Source organism: Aplidium turbinatum, chromosome 10 (genome assembly GCF_918807975.1).
Source record: "Aplidium turbinatum chromosome 10, kaAplTurb1.1, whole genome shotgun sequence".
Taxonomy (NCBI): Eukaryota; Metazoa; Chordata; class Ascidiacea; order Aplousobranchia; family Polyclinidae; genus Aplidium; species Aplidium turbinatum.
In genome coordinates, this window is record NC_137481.1 from 7,225,474 (window position 1) to 7,242,492 (window position 17,019).

Genomic DNA, 17,019 nt, shown 5'->3' on the forward strand with positions numbered 1-17,019 from the left:
AAGTCATACGTAAAGCACCAGCACCAGGGGCAGACAAAATGTAGCCTAGTAAGTCATACGTAAAGCACCAGCACCAGGGGCAGACAAAATGTAGCCTAGTAAGTCATACGTAAAGCACCAGCACCAGGGGCAGACAAAATCAAAACCACTAATGCTGTACAGGGGTCACCAAGTGGCGGCCCGCCACGATGTATCGCTGCGGCCCGCGGAAGGCATCAGCATACAAGTATAACTAAAAATACTTTTCTTAGAGTTAAACTTTTCAGAGTTAGTTTCAGACTATTCAGAGTTTCAGAGTTTCAGACTTTCAGAGTTTCAGAGTTTTCAGAGTTTCAGACTTTCAGACTTTCAGAGTTTTCAGAGTTTTTTCTTAGAGTTAAACTAGACTTATACTTTTCAAGAGTTAAAGAGCACGAAGGCAAAAAATACTTCCCGGGAAGCATATTTTCGCTTTGCATACGATTCCACCGACCGACCAATCAGATTATAGTTCTAGGTGGGAGTTGCTTAAAGTTATTCCAATGCGATGTCCAGCCACACTGTCCCAGTGGTTGATTAAAACGTCTGTTTTTGAATTTCTAAATTGTCTGTGAGCATAGAGTTGCTTATTTTAACTTTGCAAATGTCATTTAAACACTAGTGTGCGTTTCACCGTTATTGTGTTTTACGAGCAGTGTTCTCTTTATGCAAGTTTTTGTTGGCAAAATGGGTCGGTGTGCCAACTCTATTTATAATAAAATGGCAAAATATTATATATAAGTTTAAAGACTTTTTCTGATGGTATTATGAAAATATTTATCTTAGTAGGCTAGGCCTACTGCAATTTTTTTTTTTTTTTTTAATATGGAACGCTTTACGATTTTGCGTGTCATCCTTGCGCAGGGGCCATGCTAATCTTCTCAGTATCGTTCCAATTTTAGTATATGTACTGCCGAAGCAAGTACTGCAAAAAGTTGTCAACAAATTCTTGCCACGCTGATAAGCACCACAAGTGACAGTTGTCTATAATAAAAGTAAGACGGTTTTATAGACTCTCACAAAAAGGATGAAAAACCAACTCATTGCTTTTTTAAAGGGAAGATTGTTCATGAATTACGATAGAATTACGGTTTTTCGGTGATTTCCACAAGCGTTTGTTTCATGGTGCCTGGTTTCTTTTTCCCTGTTATTGGAGCCTATTTTTTGCTGATATGTCTGCAGGTCACTAGTGTTGCCTGTATTGCGATGTGTCAAACATTTCTTTGTTTACTGAAATTGTTAATTGCAAGATATCTTTTGTGAAGCGAAGTGACAACACCACTCTTGCTTGGCGATGAATATTCTGATGAAACCGCTCGCCTCGCTATAAGTGCGCAAAACAAGTGGCCTCGTTTATTAGGCATTGTTAAAAAAGTCAAAAGTGTTGTAAAAGGAGCTTGGCCTGGCAGTAGCGTTGTTCGATTAATTTTGTTGCTGCGGTATTCTAATATAAATATGAACAACATGTAACGCTGGATACTGGGTACAAAATGCGTTCTTTTCTAGCATGAGAGTCAACCTACTTAACATTGTATTAGTGCGGCCCGCCACAGCTCTCCTTAGTGCCAAAGTGGCACGTATGCAAAAAAGGTTGGTGACCCCTGCAGTGTACGTGAAGTGAAGCAAAAAATCGAGGAACAACTCACAAGTGACGTCAATGTTCGTGACGATTGGAAAGCTTTGTGCTTGCAAGAACTAACGGAAGTAGCTTTCAGTTTTAAGCTGAATAGTAAGACTCAGCTTTAAATAACTTTTTTTGATTTTTTTTTTATAAACAATAATACCAATGGCTGCAAGTCAGCAATGAAAAGATTCAAGAAAAATTTTCATTATTGTTCAGAATATAGCGTTTGCTTACAAACAGTCAACTTCACCACCAATGTTTGAAATCGCTACGAAACTGAAAAAACGTAGTTGTAAGTTTCAAGAAAAGAAAACACGAAGAAAGGTTTGAAATTCATGAACAATGCAGCTGCAAAGAAACACACTTTTGATATTATTCTCAGGCAAGTCGTTTGTGGAAATTTAAGCAAAAAAAAACTATTTATATTATTTGAGTTTAAAAAGTTTTTAATCTTTGCTAGCCATCTACGTACCTTTAGTTGGAGCCTACAATATCAAAATTTTAGCTGAATGATCCAGAGCCCAGAAAAAAATGTGTTAAAATTCTAATCAAACAAATTAATTTTTTTTGGACCTTTTAAACATTTCTTCATGCTGTTGTAGCCTATATGTCCGTCAGAGATTTTGAAGCAATGCTATTTGTGCCAGTAATAAATTAACTTCTACACCGTATTTACTCAAATATAAGTTGTTCGTAATTATAAGCTACGTATCATACTGTAGTTAAAATTAAATTACTGACACTTCGAGGTTAATTACTTGTTTTAATTTTAAGACAATAACAACTATGCGTTTTTACAGAGTGCTGTATTCATAGCACATATGCGTTGCTTTTAAGTGGCGTTGCTGGAAAAAAAATTTAGGGAGACAAAAGCAACTGTTGAGGGGGCAAACGTCATTCAAGCAAAACGTCAGACGTCACAATCAAACGTCATTCAAAAAAATTCAATATGAATTACAATGACATTATAATGTTTTAATAGTGCTAAAACATATTCGGTTTGGGGGATAGATAAGAAAAACTTTTGGTGGGGGTGGGCGATTGGTAAGAAGTTGCTACTAAAAGTTAAATACATTGGGTTATAGGCTACGAAATTCAATAAGCATTCACACGAAGTGGTAGTTAGAAACTGATTTGCTTCTCTATATAAAACTTGTGGCCATCTATCATTTTCCAGCAAGGTTTGAGCTTTAAAATACAGTAGAAACCAATTGATGAATTTTTTCACAGACTAATTGAATGTACTAATATTACTGAAACGTTAATATTATTGAAAAGCCACGTGTAGTTTTATATATCCTTGTGTTTTTCTCAGGATTTCTTGAAGCTCGCAGTACAGCGGTCGGAAACAATTGTATTGAAGTAGAATGTCCAATGAGTGACACAAAGGAACGAACGACAGGTAGTGACTTGGGCTTTCTTGTTTGTCACAAGACAAATCAAAGTGATGTCAATGGGAGAACAAAATCTGGAAATCAAAAGTGTCAAGTTGAGTCAAACAACCAAGAATGGCAAACGTTTAAATACAGCATCACCAACAAGACGTCGTGCTTAAAACTACCAATTTGTGATAATGATGGCACGGAAAAAAACTGTTCGAACGATGTTATTATAGGTGTCATCAAGCAAATGAGTTGTTCTAACTGTAAAAATTGCAGCCTCATTGATGATTTGCAAATACGTTTACCGGAAATGTGGATGGAAATTTTCATTTGTTCCATTTTTGTTTTATTTGGTATTCTAAGTTTAGCGGGAAACTTTTTTGTAATTTACCACCACTTGCAGAACTTGAATACTAAGCGGTGTACGTGTAAAGAAAAACAAATTTATAGATTTTTAGTTTTTAATTTATCCATGGCAGATTTATTGATGGGATTTTATGTCTTGTCTATTGCAGTGAAAGGTATTGTAAGGCTTAATTCGACGAAGTCTTGGTTTGACAAAGCAAGCTGTAATGCAATGGGAACGATCAACTTTGTCTCTAGCCAAGTGTCCGTTTCCATTCTTACAACTATAACAGCGTTTCGCTTATTTGGTACAATTCGTCCGTACAAGCAACCAAATATTAGAATCGCAATTGGAGCAACGGTAGCAAGCTGGATATTTTGGATCATACTTGCAATCATTCCGCTTTTAGAAACAGCAAATACTATTCCAATATTCAACAAGCATGTGACAATAAACAACACATTCCATTTTTCGATGTTGCCAGCTGTTAAATTTTTGCAACGGATCTATGCCGACAACAGTTCTGATATGCTGAGATGCCTGGCAGATGAAACAAAAGCAAAATTGTCGCCGGTGACAGTGGACAATGTGCTAGAAGTTTTAAATACTCTGAACATTTTTCCACCGAAAACTATTGAAACCTGGTTTCTTACTGGTTATTACAGTGAAAAATGTCTTTGCACAATGACATACTTAACTAGTATGTATGAGCCTTCGCAGGGCTTCACTGTAAGTATTATCGCTTACAACCTACTTTCATTTCTCTACATGTTATTTTCGTATATTGTGATAATGCACAAATCATCAAGTGACGGTATTTATTATTGGCTGCGAAATGGATTTTTCAAATGCTTGAAAATGCGAGTCACAAACGACCAGAATCATAAACAAAAAATTACAGCACAGAAGAAAGAAAACCAAAAAATGCATCGACGAATATTTTTCATTGTAACCACCAATTTTTTCTGTTGGGTCTTTGTTTGCACAATCAGCCTTGTAATTTACTTTATGTCTTTTGTTGTGAATATTTGTGAGTTTTGTGATATTAGCACCTCTGCAAATATGTGGTTTCCAATAATGGCTTTCTTTTTGATACCCTTAAATAGCGCCCTCAATCCTTTCATTTATTCATTCCACGCATGGAAACCTATTTTTCAAAAGTTTGGAACATACTTTTGCTGTCAAGTTGGATTTCTGCAGCGGAAGCCTACAGATTATGCACCTTCACAATCACGCTCACAACCATCAACCACGGTTTACTCCATACATTAATGAAGTAGGCTAGCGCTAGCCTATATTAGAACCTACTTTGTTTTACCTCAAACATGTGGTGTTTGATCAATTACTTGAATTTCTAAAGGTTCATTATGTGATTGTGTTGTGAATGTCATCAACGACATAAAAACTTCGTAACAAATTTTATCACCATTATGACCTAGTTTGATCAGCTATGCTGTTTCCTACCGCATTGGAACTGTTAATTATTTTGGATTCGTTTAAAACTAGTATAGGCACATTTTGTTTCGGCATCAACCGCCAGCGATTTTAAAATATGAAACATTGTTCATATTAATTTGATTGATTTTTTAACGTGTGGGCTTAAGCCCTAAGGCTTTAAAGATCACCATGATTGTAATGTAATGTACTGTAGGTGCAAAATTTTGATGTAGAGCAATCACTTTCGTTACCATATGTTTCGTGCAAGATTTTAGTCAAAAATAAAACTGAACGCACAAATCCGCAACGTATCGCCAAGTTAACTCAAGTTCAGAGAAGGAAGTGCATTAAAAATAGAATTTAATTATAGTTCTTACCGCAAACAACAAAAGTCGTGCTTTCATGCAAGCAGTGATGATGTTGCCAGAATGAAAACTTTAAGGGGAAAAATATTTCGGAAGGCAAATATTTTTAATGGCTAGGCCCATAGCAACATATATTTTAAATCATAAGTAAGGCTACTGCGCGTAGCTTTCTGCTAAATTTAGCTAACACATTTGATATAGGCTACAATTGGATAAACCAGCAGGCAATAAAAAGACATCCAATAGTAAACTAAATACCTTAGCCAGGGGTCACCAACTTTTTTTGCATGCGGGCCACTTTGGCACTAAGGAAAGCTGTGGCGGGCCGCACTAATAAAATTTTAGGTAGGTTGACTCTTATGCTAGAAAAGAACGCATTTTGAACCCAGTATCCAGGGTTACATGTTGTTAATATTTATCTTAGAATACCGCAGCAACAAAATTAGTCAAACAACGCTACTGCCAGGCTAGGGGTGGTAGAAGTAGGGGATTGCTCACTCAAAAGTAAGGTGGACAACTGAAGGGTAATAATGTTATGACAAAATTTGATGTAACTACAGCTTGAGATCTACTGCCATATGTCGCATACTCAGGTGCAGTTTACATGACTTGCCCACGTGTGTACAAAGTATGTAGAGGAGACTGGTGATAAGTGGGACAAAATTTTTAAAGGTTCAGAAAAACGCAAATTACGATTATTTGCTTCTCTAGATTTTATTACTAGCGCTTGTATTTTGTGGAGTTTGGTGCCCTTCATCAATCTTGGATTGCATGAAATCATAGGTTTAAAGAAAAATGAATGGTTTGAATTTGAAAGCAGTGAGTCAAATGGGTATATATGGGACACGTGCAGGAGAACTGGGACACATTGTTAGGAGAAGTGGGACACCTGTGGGTGAAATGGGCAGTACAAAAATGCACACAAATTTTGCTGTTGAAACTTGTCTTTTGGTTTTATTACAATAATAACAAACTCAAATAACGAAAATGATGTTGACAGTCAGCCCACTATAGAAATGCAATGTTTTAAACATATTTGTGGAAAAATTATCTTTGATTTTTTAACGAATATGAAGATCTCCAAACGTGACGGCAAATATTATGCTGTCCTTGGTACCTACAAAGTGTTGTTCCTTTCGAAGATGACTTTGGAAGAATTATTATTGTAATTGTCTCCGCTGCCAGTGTAGCCAAATCGCTTGACAGCCGCTGGCTTCGATCAGTCTTTCAACAAGGTTGATAGGATATCCATTCTGTTTTGTCCTTTGCGATGTTTTGCAATCGATGAAGATGTGATTTGCTGTGAAGATGAAGATGTGAAGAATGGAGAATTTGGAAGAATGGAGAAATATAATAATATCAAGTGGAGAAACAGGGTGAAAATCAGGGACTTGCGGATGAACAAATTTGTTTTTGAATTTACTAGTTTTCCTTAAAAAGTTAACCATCACTTCTTCATCTTCATTAGATGCTTCCTCAACTTGAGCCACATAGAATACAGGATTGATAGCCTTCTGTATTTTAAATTCTACAAGAACAATGGCCCCACTTGCAGGGCATTTGGATCCACACCTCCTAAATAAATTGGATCTAAAGATTCATCTTCACTTTCCTCAAGTTCGTCATCTTCGCTATCCATCATGATCATCACAATTATCGTCGTCATCATCTGAGCTTTCATCACGAGCGACGTGTTTCTTCTTTTGCAGACGTTTAAGCGATAAACTTTTTCCGGTGTCTTTTCTCAAGATCTAACCCTGCGATGAGAACTAGCACTAAGTTACTATCGGGAAGAACTGGGACAGCCTGTCCCAGTTCTCCTGCAAGATGTTTTTACGCCATGTTGTAGTTCTATATACCATTTTTTTTGCAAAAGGATGACATCCTTACTACCATCAATGCAAGCCGATACCTGAAGCAACACAGCCCATTCACTAAAATTAATATACCTTTCTAATTCGAGCACTATTACAAAATAATGCCAAGCCTAAAAAATAACTTTTACCAATCAAAAACTCCTTACAGCGACTGAAGTTGAATAGTTGCTACAACAATGGTCTCAACTGCACACAAATAAAAGGAAACCGATGCTTACGTGAACACGTGATCGTCAGCATGACTGGATGTAAAACGCGGGAAATATTGCAGGTGTCCCAGTTGTAACGCGTCCCAATTATCCCCACACTCTCCTATCTCCAAAATAAATGTAGGAAATATGTGATATCATGTTTATTTAATACAGTGGTATTCAAGTCATGATAATGCAGGGGTAGACTTCACGCAAAACCGGTAACGGTAGATAGCCTCACACTGCTGCAGTACGGTTTTGCAGATTTTCTGGCACCCAAAATTTTAACCAGATATAGCAATTCATTTAATGAGAATGAATTATACTTAAAAGCAAATGCCAGGCTAAGCTCCTTTGACAAAACTTTTGACTTCTTTAATAATGCCTAGTAAACGAGGCCACTTGTTTTGCGCACTTATAGCGAGGCGAGCGGTTTCATCAGAATATTCATCGCCAAGCAAGAATGGGTTTGTCACTTTGTTCACAAACGATGTCTTGCAATTAACAGTTTCAGTGAACAAGGAAATGTTTGACACATCGCAATACAGGCAACACTAATGACCTGCAAACATATAAGCGAAAAATAGGCTCCCATTACAGGGAGAAAGAAACCAGGCACTATGAAACAAACGCTTGTGAAAATCACCGAAAAAAAGATTCTATCATAACTCATGAACAGTGTTCCCTAGAATAAAAGCAATGAGTTGGTTTTTTATTCTTTTTGTGAGAGTCTATAAAACCGTCTTTTTTTGATTATTATTTATTAGACAACTGTCACTTGCGGTGCTTATCAGCATGGCAAGAATTGTTGATTAACAACATTTTGTAGTAGCCTACTAAGCTAAATATTTTCATAATACAACCAGAAAAAGTTTTGAAATTTATACATAATATTTTGCCAATTTGTTATAGCCTAATTTGAATTGGCACACCGACCTATTTTGCCAACAAAAAGTTGCATAAAGGGAACACTGCTCGTGAAACACAATAACGGTAAAACGCACACTAGTGTTCACATGACATTTACAAACTTTAAATAAGCAATCCTATGCTCACAGTCAGTGTTGGGCGCGATAACTCATTTTTCAGTTAAGCGATAACGATCATCGATAAACGAAAAATACCTAAAGCGATAACGATAAACGATAAATCAAAAAAAAGTTAAGCGATAACGATAAACGATAAAATTATCGCCGATAATGTCCGATAACGATAATTTTTTTTCTTGATTAGCACTGCCCCATCCCATGTAGCACGAACTGTTTTCATCAACATGACGAAAAATCAAACATAATATACTGTAAAGGGACAAAACTTTTTGTAAGTTATGCATGAATAGAATCGCAACAGCTGCAGTGGGTATCGAATCTCCAACCTCTTGATCCAGAATCAAACCACTGAGGTAACCGCTGTGCTTATAATTATACCTTCAGATACCAGTTGGATGCTTTTATCAATTGAGTTACACTGCCGCTTACGTGCAGTAGGCAAAATAATTAAATCAAATGAAAACACTATAAAAATTCCAAAGCATTTTGCTTTCTGCTTAAAGGGCTGTTTACAGCAAAATCAGCAATAATTCAAAAAATTCCAAAAAACGCAAAATCAAACGAAATTTATATCGGAACAACAATATCGGATTTTTCAATGTTAAAATTAGCCATTTAATGCCAAAAACTCTCTGATAAACTCCCCGAGCTTCCGATCCTCGGATTCCACTGAGTGAGTTTGCAGCGCTTCCCCAGTTCTCTGGCTGAATTATAAACGATTTTTCATTCAAATTCACCAGGCTATTATTTGTTACGTTTTTGTCTCTGTGGCCTCTCCTTATAAACCGATTTCTTATTATGTTGATTAGTTATTTGTTAACTCTGATTTGCAAAATTACCATTCAGCATTCATAATATTGTTGCCCCACGAAAACTTATGGCGTTTATTATGTGACCGGCTTTTTTATGACTTGTTCATTAGGTTAACATTTTGGTGCTCTCTCATTTTGGGCAGGTGCCCCCCTCCCTACTTTTTTCGCTCTGGCGAGAGCACTGATCTATAGGCTTACTGCATTGTTCTTGCATCTTTTCTCGACGGTCATACATAGCCTATCTACTTCATACTTACCTCATGTCTAATTTTCTTTAACTTTAAACAGGAACAACTTTTAACTTGCTACGCCCCTAATCTAAGCCTAGGCTATGCAATCAAATCCCACTCTCCAGAGTCTTGATCTTGAAAAGTGCGGTAGAATGCACGATGCTGCAATCAGAGTTCTCTTTCTGCTGCAATGCTTACTTGAAAGCGGCCTCGTATTCATAGGCGTAGCTATGGGGGGGCGAAAGGGGCCATGCCCCCCCCAAATTTTCCAAGTTTGGATTCCAAAATTGAGCCCTTTGTTGAAAATGAAAATTAATTTATTACCGTACGTTTTCCAAGACATCTGGCTATTAACACCTCAAGGACTTTTTTTAGACACACAGAAAGACACAAATAAATTTTGCAAATCGTAAATCGCGCGAAATTTACGCGATTTACTTGCGCTTACATTCACTGGCGATTGCCGCAAAACAACAAGAGAATTGTTGCATGCATTGCAATTTGCAACTCTAAAAATTATTGTGTTGTCAGGGCCGTCGCTGCAGGGAGGGCGTGCCCCTCCCCTGACAACGACCTGTGCACACCCACTTCAGGCATTGAAGAAGAACTCGTTTCAATTTTAGTTTCATTAACTAGGTGGCTATAGTAAAAATATTACTTTTCATGGTCCTTCCACTTGTGTGTTGATCCGAAATGAAATTTATCGGCTATTATCGGCGATAATCAAATATTGCCTTTGGCGATAACGATAAACGATAACTGAAAAAATAATTGAGCGATAACGATAAGCGATAAAAATTTATCGCCGATAATTATCGCCGGTAAATTATCGCCGATAATGCCCATCACTGCTCTCAGTGTGACAGTGTGGCTGGACATCGCATCGAAATAACTTTAAGCGACCTCCACCTAGAACTACAATCTGATTGGTCGGTCGGTGAAATCGTTTACAAAGCGAAAGTATGATTCCCAGAAAGTATTTTTTGCCTTCATGCTCTTGAACTCCTCAAGAAAAGTATTTTTGGTAATACTTGTACCCGATACCTTCCGCGGGCCGCACATAACAGCGTGGCGGGCCGCATGCGGCCAGTTGGGTTGCTATATCAAAGGGTTGCTATCAGTCTGTTTCTCTCCTTCTTTGTATCTCTCTTTTTGTGTATATATGTAGGCTATGTCTAAATGGGCTCGACGCTAGACGCGTCTGTTTAAAGCTTTTCAAAGTTGCTAGTAATGCCCAGAGCGGTGCTCGCAATCGATTTCCAAATAGAGCTGTGGCATTCAACATGTGAGGTACGACGTTAAAGAGACGTAAAACTACGTATGTGAAATTTTTTGACTTTTAGTTTTTGTTCTTTGCGAATTTTCTAAACTTACACTGGTCATTTTTCTTCTTTCCTGTCCTTCACAATAAGCATTTCGTCTCAGGCAGAGGTGGGCAGGAACTAGTTACAAAAGTAACTAGTTACTTTTTGAGTAACTGTAACGGTAACTTCGTTAGGGGAGATGCAGGACCTATTATACATTTTTTTCTTTTTTGCTCTCATTTTTTCAGCTCATATCAAAATTAGACAATTTTTTTACAGAATACGGCCAAGGTCAATGGTTATTGACTGTATAAATATCTTGATAATCGGATTTATTTTTGTGAAGTTAGAGCTTATACAAACTTTTTTGAAGAGTGTATAATAGGTCCTGCCCCTGCAGGACCTATTATACACAAGCGAACATTGAAAAACAAAACATGTTTTTTCACTTTCACAGTAAAAACAAGAACATAAAAATGTGAAATAATAATACTTAGTGTTTATAAACACTTTAATTGCCAAAGTAAGATTGATTAGCATTACATCAATAGCTCTTAATTGGGGGAGAGGCGTCTTCATAAGGGGGGTGTTAAACTCTTTTCCGCCACGGCCAAAATTCACTATTTTTGTTGAAATGACTTTTGGAGCTTACGTGTAATATAATGTTGCTAGAAAAGTAAGGCTTAATTTTAAAACATACAAAAGTTAATTCTTCAAGTGCCTTAACTCATTGTATAATAGGTCCTGGACGTTACTGTATAATAGGTCCTTCAAGGAATCATTTTTATTTCTTAGTTAATACAAAAGTATCTACACAAGCAATCACTCTGAAATTTTGTGACAACCTAGGTTAATCACCACACAACCGTAAATAAATGCAAACTTTTGCAAAGAGCTTTAATAACAAAATTTATCGCGTTATTGCTGAACTTCCAAAAATTTACATTTTGACCCAAAAATGGAAAAGCCTGTGTTTCTCTTGAACCGAAAGCTTTTATCACACGAAACTTCATATAACTAAGTTGGACTAAAATCTCGATCCAAAACCATAAAAACCGAAAACATTCATTTTGAAGTAAAGAAAATACAGCGCTGTATAATAGGTCCTTCTGTATAATAGGTCCTGCATCTCCCCTACTATTTTCCAAAAGTAACGAAATGCGGTAATTAGTTCATATTTTAGCACTTTTTCAACAGTTACAGTTACAAGTTACTTTTGTATTGAAATTTCTGTTTCTAATTGCCGTTTATTTCTCTGCACATGTTTGTGTCATGCTTTATGCATGTTTGCTGCGCGTTGCGCAATAATGCATTCTTCTCGCAGCTGTATCGGAGCAGCACTGCCCATGCGCGGCGCTCTTGTTTTGTGATCTTATGGAGCAGGATTGCCATATTGGCAAATTCATCGCCAAAATTCAGAAATCTGGCAATTTTTTAAGACGTTTGGCTTCATATTTATGGTTTGTTTTGTTTGTTTGTTTTGTTTATCTTTATCCTGCATTGCGGGAAAGCGGACTTGAGCACTATGCATCGGTGTACGCCTTCCGACATACACCTGACTCACGCTGCAGCCGACGGCAATGTCTGTTTCAGGTTGTCTACTCTACTTATGACTTAAATTTGGTACTACCCATTACTCGAAATCGATCACTAGGTAGAGGCAATTATCGTAAAGTTTCTTGACCAGAGAAACAACAGCAAGTGCGGGTGGCTGGAGTCGAACATGCAGGCTCTCGACTGCGAGCCCAACGCGCTGACCGCTCGGCCACAGCTGCCGACACTCGGCCACGGCTGCCGGCAATGGCGATTTGGCTCTTTTTTAGCGCTTTTTGAGAACTGATTTGGCTAAATTAATTGCTTTTGGTGATTGATCAATATGTGACTTTCTATGCAATGTTTAGCAAAAGTGTTTAGCAACACTTGATAGCTCAGTTCATGCTTGTCGTATAGCTGCCAGAGGTGTACAGGAGCCGTAGTTTTGGAGTATTTAGGACCCGGAGTCTCGGTGTTACGTTCGCTGTTCGCAACCTTATTACATCATTGTTTTCTCTATTTAAGTCGGAAGTCGATGTCTAAGTAACTTCGAGTCATAGCAGGGAAAACAAATTATTTCCTTTGTTTCGAGCATTTAAAAAGAATATAGTTTCGGGAGAGAGTTTGCTTTTTTGTACCAAAGACAGGCAAAACACAACAATACCACAGGGTTGAGCATTGCAACAATATATTTTACATATTTACAAGTAGTTTAACAGTCAAACGTTTTCGGCTTAACTTAAGCCCTCATCAGGAATCTGAAAATATGTATAAATTCGGCCGCAGTGACCGAGTGGTAAATTCGGCAGCAGTGGCCGAGTGGTTAGCGCGTTGGGCTCGCAGTCGAGAGCCTGCATGTTCGACTCCAGCCACCCGCAATTGCTGTTGTTTCTCTGGGCAAGAAACTTTACGATAATTGCCTCTACCCAGTGATCGATTTCGAGTAATGGGTAGTACCAAATTTAAGTCATAAGTAGAGTAGACAACCGGAAACAGACATTGCCGTCGGCTGCAGCGTGGGTCAGGTGTATGTCGGAAGGCGTACACCGATGCATAGTGCTCAAGTCCGCTTTCCCGCAATGCAGGATAAAGATATGAAAAACAAACAAATTGCAACAAATTGCAATAAATTTAAACTTTTTGAAAGTAACTATAACTAACTGACTATAAGCATCAAGAAACACGCAACGATTATGAGCAATAGTGTGGAAAACAGACAGACAGGCGGAAAACAAGTTACATTAGGAAAAGGCAACTGCGTAACTAGAAAAGAATTTGTACCACAGGGTGCGTGATGCATCTAATAAATGTTGAGGAGAATGGATGCGCCTCCGCAAATAATTGTTTGTTTATATTTGGATTACAGCGTTTATGTTGAGATTTATGAGTAACTGAAAGCAGTGCCGGTCTTTGGGGTGTGCAAACCGTGCGATTGCACAGGGCCCGAAAATTAGGGGGCCCGCAATTTACTCAGAAAATGCAGTAATTTTTTGAACATGCTTTCAGAATGCACCAATTTCAAAGTAATTTTTCAAATTTTCTTAGGGAGGCCCCACAGCTGGATAGGCTTCGCCCGCTGGCCGTCAAACCCCTCTTCTTATTCAAAATACCTAGCTACGCTACTGAATTGGATCATTGTCATTGGGGCCCGCAAAACATTTTCCGCACTGGGCCCGAAATACCCTAAGACCGGCACTGCTGAAAGTAACTAGTAACTGTAACTAGTTACATTTTTGAAATCGGTAACTGTAACGGTAACTCAGTTACTATTTTGGCCAAGTAACTGTAACTGTAACTCAGTTACTTTTGAAAGTAACTTTGCCCACCTCTGGTCTCAGGAGGCTAAACATTTTCGTGCAATGCTAGATATAAAGTGCAATAGGCCTATAAATCTTAGTGCAATTGCTTTGAAATGTAAAAACGCCCAAAAATGCCTTATATTTATGAGCAAAAGCAATTTTTTGTTTCGTTTAGCATTACTTGATGTTATAATTCAGAAATTTCAGTTTTGAAGCTATTTTTGAGAAAGTAGAATAAAAACAGACTTTCTGACGTCTTTTCATCTCAAACACTTTATTCCAATAAATTTGTTAGGTAAAAATTTAATTTCTATACGCACAATAGACATGGCTATTACCTTGTAAAATATTTTGACTCTGTGATTTTCATAGCTCCCGTTATTAGCGATTAATTAGCACGGACTAAGATAGCCTGTGACGTGCTTTCCGCGTATGAAAGCAGCTCGTCGTATTAAGACAGGGTTAAGTGTACTTTGGCAGAAAATTTTTTTAAAGCTTGGCAACTCTGAAAGTGCATTGAGAACAAGATTGCCAGATGTCACTAAAACTAGCTTTTGTAGCTAACTTCTGGTGTGATTAATTAGAAAAAAAAATTGAGTTTTAGCCACTTAATTTTTGGCTGATTTTAGCTAATCTGCAAGGAGTTAGATTGTTAGTAGAACTGTGGAAGATTTCAACGCTTTTATGATGTATGTAGCGGACGTCAAGAGGTCTGAACATCCGCCTATACCTAGCTGTAGCTGCTACAGCAACATCCCGGGTACTAGCGTGTAGTGGAGATGATCTTGAGAACAATACTTTGCTCCTTTTTGCGAGTACGAGTTTATTGCAAAGAAATGAATGAACTTCCACGTCGGAAGGTTGTAGCCAAATAATGCCTTAAATTCAAATAGAACGAGTTAAACTAATTCAGAACATAAAAAAACTACACTACAACCATAATTAAACTAACACCGTGACTTCCAAGGAAGGAATCCGTGGCAAACTGACTGAGAAAATAAGGCACCACACAACTGGCCGACAAAAATCATATTGAAAACTGACAAACTGGCTGACTGTGTTTCACGCTCAACGATTGATTTAAAGGAGGCTTATTGCTTCAAGCAATGCAACATGTGTCAAATGCACAACGCTACAACAACGTAAAACTGCGTAGGCCTATGTAAATCAAACCCTGATAAGTGATGCAAATTCCGAGGAAACGCCCTAACTTTCTGCCAGCGTTTCAAATTCCTACCAAGCACAAATTTCACAACGGCAATTAGACTAAAGCAAACACGAAAAAAGCCGCAGGTGCTACATACTTAGACATTTAGCGCAATTTCCCAAGCCATTCTCAATGCATTTTCAATTCCTATAAGCAACGCATTTGTGAAATGGCTGTTTTCTTTTGTCAATGTCAAAAGCCAACAAAGAAATAAGTTAAATTTTTCTACACTGGATTCAATGTTAAGAATTAAGTCCCGGTTAACTTTCAATCAATCAATCATCAATCATTTTATTTTTCGTCATTAACGCGTCCGGGACGAAAAAGATACTAACTACAAAAATCGATATAAACCTACCAGCACGTTAACGAACGGGAAAAGGTGGCAAAACCTTGAAAGGTTTAAAACGTGCCTGAATGAAAAATTATGTAGTAGGCTATATATCAGTAGTTAGCACGGCCACAAAACCCAAAAAACAAATAGCAAAAAATAAAACAAAAACAGAGAGAAGCACACATGTAGTAATAAATGACAGCCTAATGAAAAGTGTTGTGGATTGAATTTAAACTTTAAATCAGAACTGCTGCAAAGATTCTGTTTTTTTGCGCCGCCGGCGCAAAAAAATTTTTGCACGTGTAGCCCCCTGATCTAAAACTGTCCCAGGCCCCCATTAGCTAAATCTGCCCCTGGATACCAGTAACTTACCATTAATCTTGGAAAACTTGCTGAGAAACAGTGTGACATTGCTTGCATGAATTTTTAATTGTGTCAGTTGTTTTAATTGATGTGTGTTTTAATTGTTTCATATGACTTTTGATTTTCATTAGGGTCGTTATATATAGGGACTGGCTCAGTTAGTTAGATATAGGGACTGGCTACTTTTGGCTAATTTTGTTGTGTCTTGTGGCTAAAACGCTTTCAGCAACCTGGCAACCCTGACTGAGCATTGTTTTGTTTTGGTGGTATTTTTGTTGTTTTGGGTAGGATTCATGGTTTGGTTTGGTTTTGAATATTTATCCTCGGACTGACAAAGCCTTGATTAGTTATTCCTGGTAGTTTCGCTTACTTGTAGAGGCTCTTGACGTAGGGCCTGCTACCTAGATTGGCAGAGTGAAGTTTTTCGGTTGTTAAAATGTTGTTGCTGGGGAATTATTCCATTCACCAGGTGCCGCTGAATGGAGAGCAGTGTTAAAAGTGCATTGCTCAAGCACACACTGCACTGTGTGCACATCCATGCTGTGTGTCTTAGCTTATGTGCTGTTAATGTTGTATTCAAAGCATTAAAAGGGCAAATTTTGATTATTTTTATAAAAATCTATCAAAAAAGAAATGATGTAGGCTAATTGCTTCATACTGGTATCAGAATACAGAACTGTGGTAGTTTGAAATAATGTTACAAGCCTAGCCTACATCTTTGTAATGAAATAAGTGTTCGGTAAGATTTGAGGCATATCTGAATTTGGTTATATTTTTTAGGTCTTGAGTTAAATGCTTACCGTACTTTGTTTTAAGCTCAAGTTTGGCAACCTCTGATTATAGAACCACAACCCTAATAGTGCTTTGGCACCTGCAGCTTACCAGAGTTGCTTGCGTATTTATACAATTATTAATATAAATGCATTTCATTTTTTTAAGCCATTAGTTGTTTTTCTAACACTTTTCGGAGCTGGTATACAAGTCCCCCCCCCCCCCCCTTGGCAACTCATGGCAAAGAGGAATTGACCAAAACATGTGGATTGAAGGGGTGCAACCTAATTCGTACCATGAACAATTCATACCGTCAGTTTGTACCTTGAAAAGATCAAGAGAAAAAATTGAAAAAGCCGAAGTCGCTGATTGCAGTT

General features: G+C 37.7%; 1 non-coding gene across 1 annotated transcript; it reads right to left on the reverse strand.

Moving 5' to 3' along the window:
• Window positions 1-837: 837 nt before the first annotated feature.
• Window positions 838-944, reverse strand: LOC145779166 (U6 spliceosomal RNA). The gene has a single exon (XR_014290518.1). It is a non-coding gene; the product is annotated as a U6 spliceosomal RNA (small nuclear RNA).
• Between the last annotated feature and the right edge of the window lie 16,075 nt (window positions 945-17,019).